Source organism: Oncorhynchus clarkii, chromosome 20, assembly GCF_045791955.1.
Source record: "Oncorhynchus clarkii lewisi isolate Uvic-CL-2024 chromosome 20, UVic_Ocla_1.0, whole genome shotgun sequence".
In the NCBI taxonomy this organism is placed as follows: Eukaryota; Metazoa; Chordata; class Actinopteri; order Salmoniformes; family Salmonidae; genus Oncorhynchus; species Oncorhynchus clarkii.
Genome location: NC_092166.1, coordinates 34,080,331 through 34,090,330, shown reverse-complemented (window position 1 = coordinate 34,090,330; position 10,000 = coordinate 34,080,331). Strand labels below are relative to the sequence as shown.

The window sequence follows — 10,000 nt, the reverse complement described above, 5'->3', positions numbered from 1 at the left end:
CTCCCCAAACTCACCTACAACACACAGTATAAATAACTACACACTTCCCCAAACTCACCTACAACACACAGTATAAATAACTACACACTTCCCCACACTCACCTACAACACACAGTATAAATAACTACACACTTCCCCAAACTCACCTACAACACACACAGTATAAATAACTACACACTTCCCCACACTCACCTACAACACACACAGTATAAATAACTACACACTTCCCAACTCACCAACAACACACACACACAGTATAAATAACTACACACTTCCCCACACACCTACAACACACACAGTATAAATAACTACACACTTCCCCACACTCACCTACAACACACACAGTATAAATAACTACACACTTGCCCAAACTCACCTACAACACAGACACACAGTATAAATAACTATACACTTCCCCAAACTCACCTACAACACACACAGACACAGCATAAATAACTACACACTTCCCGAAACTCACTTACAACACACACACACACAGCATAAATAACTACACACTTTCCCAAACTCACCTACAACACACACAGACACAGCATAACTAACTAAACACTTCCCCAAACTCACCAACAACACACACACAGTATAAATAACTACACACTTCCCCACACTCACCAACAACACACACACACACACACACACACAGAGTATATATAACTACACACTTCCCCACACTCACCAACAACACACACACAGTACAAATAACTACACACTTCCCCAAACTCACCTAAAACACACACAGTATAAATAACTACACACTTCCCCACACTCACCTACAACATACACAGTATAAATAACTACACACTTCCCCACACTCACCTACAACACACACAGTATAAATAACTACACACTTGCCCAAACTCACCTACAACACAGACACACAGTATAAATAACTATACACTTCCCCAAACTCACCTACAACACACACAGACACAGCATAACTAACTACACACTTCCCCAAACTCATCAACAACACACACACAGTATAAATAACTACACACTTCCCCAAACTCACCAACAACACACACACACACACAGAGTATAAATAACTACACACTTCCCCACACTCACCAAGAACACACACACAGTATAAATAACTACACACTTCCCCAAACTCACCTACAACACACACAGTATAAATAACTACACACTTTGCCACACTCACCTACAACATACACAGTATACATAACTACAAACTTGCCCAAACTCACCTACAACACAGACACACAGTATAAATAACTATACACTTCCCCAAACTCACCTACAACACACACAGACACAGCATAAATAACTACACACTTCCCCAAACTAACCAACAACACACACACAGTATAAATAACTACACACTTCCCCACACTCACCAACAACACACACACACACACAGAGTATAAATAACTACACACTTCCCCACACTCACCAACAACACACACACAGTACAAATAACTACACACTTCCCCAAACTCACCTACAACACACACACACACAGCATAAATAACTACGCACCTCCCCAAACTCACCTACAACACACACAGTATAAATAACTACACACTTCCCCAAACTCACCTACAACACACAGTATAAATAACTACACACTTCCCCACACTCACCTACAACACACAGTATAAATAACTACACACTTCCCCAAACTCACCTACAACACACACAGTATAAATAACTACACACTTCCCCACACTCACCTACAACACACACAGTATAAATAACTACACACTTCCCAACTCACCAACAACACACACACACAGTATAAATAACTACACACTTCCCCACACACCTAAAACACACACAGTATAAATAACTACACACTTCCCCACACTCACCTACAACACACACAGTATAAATAACTACACACTTGCCCAAACTCACCTACAACACAGACACACAGTATAAATAACTATACACTTCCCCAAACTCACCTACAACACACACAGACACAGCATAAATAACTACACACTTCCCCAAACTCACCAACAACACACACAGTATAAATAACTACACACTTCCCCAAACTCACTTACAACACACACACACACAGCATAAATAACTACACACTTCCCCAAACTCACCTACAACACACACAGACACAGCATAACTAACTAAACACTTCCCCAAACTCACCAACAACACACACACAGTATAAATAACTACACACTTCCCCACACTCACCAACAACACACACACACACACAGAGTATAAATAACTACACACTTCCCCACACTCACCAACAACACACACACAATACAAATAACTACACACTTCCCCAAACTCACCTACAACACACACAGTATAAATAACTACACACTTCCACACACTCACCTACAACATACACAGTATAAATAACTACACACTTCCCCACACTCACCTACAACACACACAGTATAAATAACTACACACTTGCCCAAACTCACCTACAACACAGACACACAGTATAAATAACTATACACTTCCCCAAACTCACCTACAACACACACAGACACAGCATAACTAACTACACACTTCCCCAAACTCACCAACAACACACACACAGTATAAATAACTACACACTTCCCCACACTCACCAACAACACACACACACACACAGAGTATAAATAACTACACACTTCCCCACACTCACCAAGAACACACACACAGTATAAATAACTACACACTTCCCCAAACTCACCTACAACACACACAGTATAAATAACTACACACTTCGCCACACTCACCTACAACATACACAGTATAAATAACTACACACTTGCCCAAACTCACCTACAACACAGACACACAGTATAAATAACTATACACTTCCCCAAACTCACCTACAACACACACAGACACAGCATAAATAACTACACACTTCCCCAAACTAACCAACAACACACACACAGTATAAATAACTACACACGTCCCCACACTCACCAACAACACACACACACACACAGAGTATAAATAACTACACACTTCCCCACACTCACCAACAACACAAACACAGTACAAATAACTACACACTTCCCCAAACTCACCAACAACACACACACAGTATAAATAACTACACACTTCCCCACACTCACCAACAACACACACACACACACAGAGTATAAATAACTACACACTTCCCCACACTCACCAACAACACACACACAATACAAATAACTACACACTTCCCCAAACTCACCTACAACACACACAGTATAAATAACTACACACTTCCACACACTCACCTACAACATACACAGTATAAATAACTACACACTTCCCCACACTCACCTACAACACACACAGTATAAATAACTACACACTTGCCCAAACTCACCTACAACACAGACACACAGTATAAATAACTATACACTTCCCCAAACTCACCTACAACACACACAGACACAGCATAACTAACTACACACTTCCCCAAACTCACCAACAACACACACACAGTATAAATAACTACACACTTCCCCACACTCACCAACAACACACACACACACACACACAGAGTATAAATAACTACACACTTCCCCACACTCACCAAGAACACACACACAGTATAAATAACTACACACTTCCCCAAACTCACCTACAACACACACAGTATAAATAACTACACACTTCGCCACACTCACCTACAACATACACAGTATAAATAACTACACACTTGCCCAAACTCACCTACAACACAGACACACAGTATAAATAACTATACACTTCCCCAAACTCACCTACAACACACACAGACACAGCATAAATAACTACACACTTCCCCAAACTAACCAACAACACACACACAGTATAAATAACTACACACTTCCCCACACTCACCAACAACACACACACACACACAGAGTATAAATAACTACACACTTCCCCACACTCACCAACAACACAAACACAGTACAAATAACTACACACTTCCCCAAACTCACCTACAACACACACAGTATAAATAACTACACACTTCCCCACACTCACCTACAACATACACAGTATAAATAACTACACACTTCCCCAAACTCACCTACAACACACAGTATAAATAACTACACACTTCCCCACTCTCACCTACAACACACAGTATAAATAACTACACACTTCCCCACACTCACCTACAACACACACACACAGTATAAATAACTACACACCTCCCCAAACTCACCTACAACACACAGAGTATAAATAACTACACACCTCCCCAAACTCACCAACAACACACAAAGTATAAATAACTACACACTTCCCCAAACTCACCTACAACACAGAAAGTATAAATAACTACACACTTCCCCAAACTCACCTACAACATACACAGTATAAATAACTACACACCTCCCCACACTCACCAACAACACACACACAGTATAAATAACTACACACTTCCCCACACTCACCAACAACACACACACACAGTATAAATAACTATACACTTCCCCACACTCACCAACAACACACACACAGTATAAATAACTACACACTTCCCCAAACTCACCTACAACACACACAGTATAAATAACTACACACTTCCCCACTCTCACCTACAACACACACAGTATAAATAACAACACACTTCCTCACACTCACCTACAACACACACAGTAAAAATAACTACACACTTCCCCACACTCACCTACAACACACACAGTATAAATAACTACACACTTCCCCACACTCACCTACAACACACACACACAGTATAAATAACTACACAATTACCCAAACTCACCTACAACACACACAGTATAAATAACTACACACTTCCCCAAACTCACCTACAACACACACAGTATAAATAACTACACACTTCCCCACACTCACCTACAACACACACAGTATAAATAACTACACACTTGCCCACTCACCAACAACACACACATACAGTATAAATAACTACACACTTCCCCACACTCACCTACAACACACACAGTATAAATAACTACACACTTCCCCAAACTCACCTACAACACACACAGTATAAATAACTACACACTTCCCCACACTCACCTACAACACACACAGTATAAATACCTACACACTTCCCCACACTCACCTACAACACACACAGACACAGCATAAATAACTACACACTTCCCCAAACTCACCAACAATACACACAGAGTATAAATAACTACACACTTCCCCATACTCACCAACAACACACACACATACACAGTATAAATAACTACACACTTCCCCACACTCACCTACAACACACACAGTATAAATAACTACACACTTCCCCACACTCACCTACAACACACACAGTATAAATAACTACACACTTCCCCAAACTCACCAACAACACACACACAGTATAAATAACTACACACTTCCCCACACTCACCAACAACACACACACACACACAGAGAGTATAAATAACTACACACTTCCCCAAACTCACCAACAATACACACACAGTATAAATAACTACACACTTCCCCATACTCACCAACAACACACACACATACACAGTATAAATAACTACACACCTCCCCAAACTCACCTACAACACACAAAGTATAAATAACTACACACCTCCCCAAACTCACCTACAACACACAAAGTATAAATAACTACACACCTCCCCAAACTCACCTACAACACACAAAGTATAAATAACTACACACTTCCCCAAACTCACCTACAACACACACAGTATAAATAACTACACTCTTCCCCAAACTCACCTACAACATACACAGTATAAATAACTACACACCTCCCCACACTCACCAACAACACACACACAGTATAAATAACTACACACTTCACCACACTCACCAAAAACACACACACACAGTATAAATAACTACACACTTCCCCACACTCACCTACAACACACACAGTATAAATAACTACACACTTCCCCACACTCACCTACAACACACACAGTATAAATAACTACACACTTCCCCAAACTCACCTACAACACACACAGTATAAATAACTACACACTTCCCCACACAACCCTACAACATACACAGTATAAATAACTACACACCTCCACACACTCACCAACAACACACACAGTATAAATAACTACACACTTCACACTCACCAACAACACACACACACAGTATAAATAACTATACACTTCCCCACACTCACCAACAACACACACACAGTATAAATAACTACACACTTCCCCAAACTCACCTACAACACACACAGTGTAAATAACTACACACTTCCCCACTCTCACCTAAAACACACATAGTATAAATAACTACACACTTCCCCAAACTCACCTACAACACACACAGTATAAATAACTACACACTTCCTCACACTCTCCTACAACACACACAGTATAAATAACTACACACTTCCCCACTCACCAACAACACACACACACAGTATAAATAACTACACACTTCCCCACACTCACCTACAACACACACAGTATAAATAACTACACACTTCCCCAAACTCACCTACAACACAGACACACAGTATAAATAACTATACACTTCCCCAAACTCACCTACAACACACACAGACACAGCATAAATAACTACACACTTCCCCAAATTCACCTACAACATACACAGTATAAATAACTACACACCTCCCCACACTCACCAACAACACACACACACAGTATATATAACTATACACTTCCCCACACTCACCAACAACACACACACAGTATAAATAACTACACACTTCCCCAAACTCACCTACAACACACAGTATAAATAACTACACACTTCCCCAAACTCACCTACAACATACACAGTATAAATAACTACACACCTCCCCACACTCACCAACAACACACACAGTATAAATAACTACACACTTCCCCACACTCACCAACAACACACACACACAGTATAAATAACTATACACTTCCCCACACTCACCAACAACACACACAGTGTAAATAACTACACACTTCCCCACTCTCACCTACAACACACACAGTATAAATAACAACACACTTTCCCACACTCACCTACAAAACACACAGTATAAATAACTACACACTTCATCACACTCTCCTACAACACACACAGTATAAATAACTACACACTTCCCCACTCACCAACAACACACACTCACAGTATAAATAACTACACACTTCCCCACACTCACCTACAACACACACAGTATAAATAACTACACACTTCCCCACACTCACCTACAACACACACAGTATAAATAACTACACACTTCCCCACACTCACCTACAACACACACAGTATAAATAACTACACACTTCCCCAAACTCACCTACAACACAGACACACAGTATGAATACCTATACACTTCCCCTAACTCACCTACAACACACACAGCATAAATAACTACACACTTCCCCAAACTCACCTACAACATACACACACAGTATAAATAACTATACACTTCCCCACACTCACCAACAACACACACACAGTATAAATAACTATACACTTCCCCACACTCACCAACAACACACACACAGTATAAATAACTGCACACTTCCCCAAACTCACCTATAACACACACAGCATAAATAACTACACACTTCCCCAAACTCACCTAAAACATACACAGTATAAATAACTACACACCTCCCCACACTCACCAACAACACACACAGTATAAATAACTACACACTTCCCCACACTCACCAACAACACACACACACAGTATAAATAACTATACACTTCCCCACACTCACCAACAATACACACCAGGTATAAATAACTACACACTTCCCCAAACTCACCTACAACACACACAGTATAAATAACTACACACTTCCCCAAACTCACCTACAACATACACAGTATAAATAACTACACACCTCCCCACACTCACCAACAACACACACACAGTATAAATAACTACACACTTCCCCACACTCACCAAAAACACACACACACAATATAAATAACTACACACTTCCCCACACTCACTAACAACACACACACAGTATAAATAACTACACACTTCTCCAAACTTACCTACAACACACACAGTATAAATAACTACACACTTCCCCAAACTCACCTACAACATACACAGTATAAATAACTACACACCTCCCCACACTCACCAACAACACACACAGTATAAATAACTACACACTTCCCCACACTCACCAACAACACACACACACAGTATAAATAACTATACACTTCCCCACACTCACCAACAACACACACACAGTATAAATAACTACACACTTCCCCACACTCACCAACAACACACACAGTGTAAATAACTACACACTTCCCCACTCTCACCTACAACACACACAGTATAAATAACAACACACTTCCCCACACTCACCTACAACACACACAGTATAAATAACTACACACTTCCCCAAACTCACCTACAACACACACAGTATAAATAACTACACACTTCCCCACACTCACCTACAACACACACAGTATAAATAACTACACACTTCCCCACTCACCAACAACACACACACACAGTATAAATAACTACACACTTCCCCACACTCACCTACAACACACACAGTATAAATAACTACACACTTCCCCACACTCACCTACAACACACACAGTATAAATAACTACACACTTTCCCAAACTCACCTACAACACAGACACACAGTATAAATAACTACACACTTCCCCAAACTCACCTACAACATACACAGTATAAATAACTACACACTTTCCCACACTCACCAAAAACACACACAGTATAAATAACTACACACTTCCCCACACTCACCAACAACACACACACAGTATAAATAACTACACACTTCCCCAAACTCACCTACAACACACACAGTATAAATAACTACACACTTCCCCAAACTCACCTACAACATACACAGTATAAATAACTACACACCTCCCCACACTCACCAACAACACACACAGTATAAATAACTACACACTTCCCCACACTCACCAACAATACACACACACAGTATAAATAACTATACACTTCCCCACACTCACCTACAACACACACAGTGTAAATAACTACACACTTCCCCACTCTCACCCACAACACACACAGTATAAATAACAACACACTTCCCCACACTCACCTACAACACACACAGTATAAATAACTACACACTTCCCCAAACTCACCTACAACACACACAGTATAAATAACTACACACTTCCCCACACTCACCTACAACACACACAGTATAAATAACTACACACTTCCCCACACTCACCTACAACACACACAGTATAAATAACTACACACTTCCCCAAACTCACCTACAACACACACAGACACAGCATAAATAACTACACACTTCCCCAAACTCACCTACAACATACACAGTATAAATAACTACACACCTCCCCACACTCACCAACAACATACACAGTATAAATAACTACACACTTCCCCACACTCACCAACAACACACACACACACACAGTATAAATAACTATACACTTCCCCACACTCACCTACAACACACACACAGTATAAATAACTACACACTTCCCCAAACTCACCTACAACACACACAGTATAAATAACTACACACTTCCCCACTCTCACATACAACACACACAGTATAAATAACAACAAACTTCCCCACACTCACCTACAACACACACAGTATAAATAACTACACACTTCCCCACACTCACCTACAACACACACACAGTATAAATACCTACACACCTCCCCACACTCACCTACAACACACACAGTATAAATAACTACACACTTCCCCAAACTCACCTACAACACACAGTATAAATAACTACACACTTCCCCACACTCACCTACAACACACACACACAGTATAAATAACTACACACCTCCCCAAACTCACCTACAACACACACAGTATAAATAACAACACACTTCCCCACACTCACTTACAACACACACAGTATAAATAACTACACACTCCCCCACACTCACCTACAACACACAGAGTATAAATAACTACACACTTCCCCAAACTCACCTACAACACACAGTATAAATAACTACACACTCCCCCACACTCACCTACAACACACATACTTTAAACAAAGTGTCTGC

General features: G+C 40.3%; 1 protein-coding gene across 2 annotated transcripts in view; it reads right to left on the bottom strand.

The window, feature by feature from the left end:
- The window catches only part of LOC139376280 (eph receptor A4b), a 139,424-nt gene that overhangs the window by 25,965 nt on the left and 103,459 nt on the right, over positions 1-10,000 (bottom strand). The window lies entirely within an intron of this gene.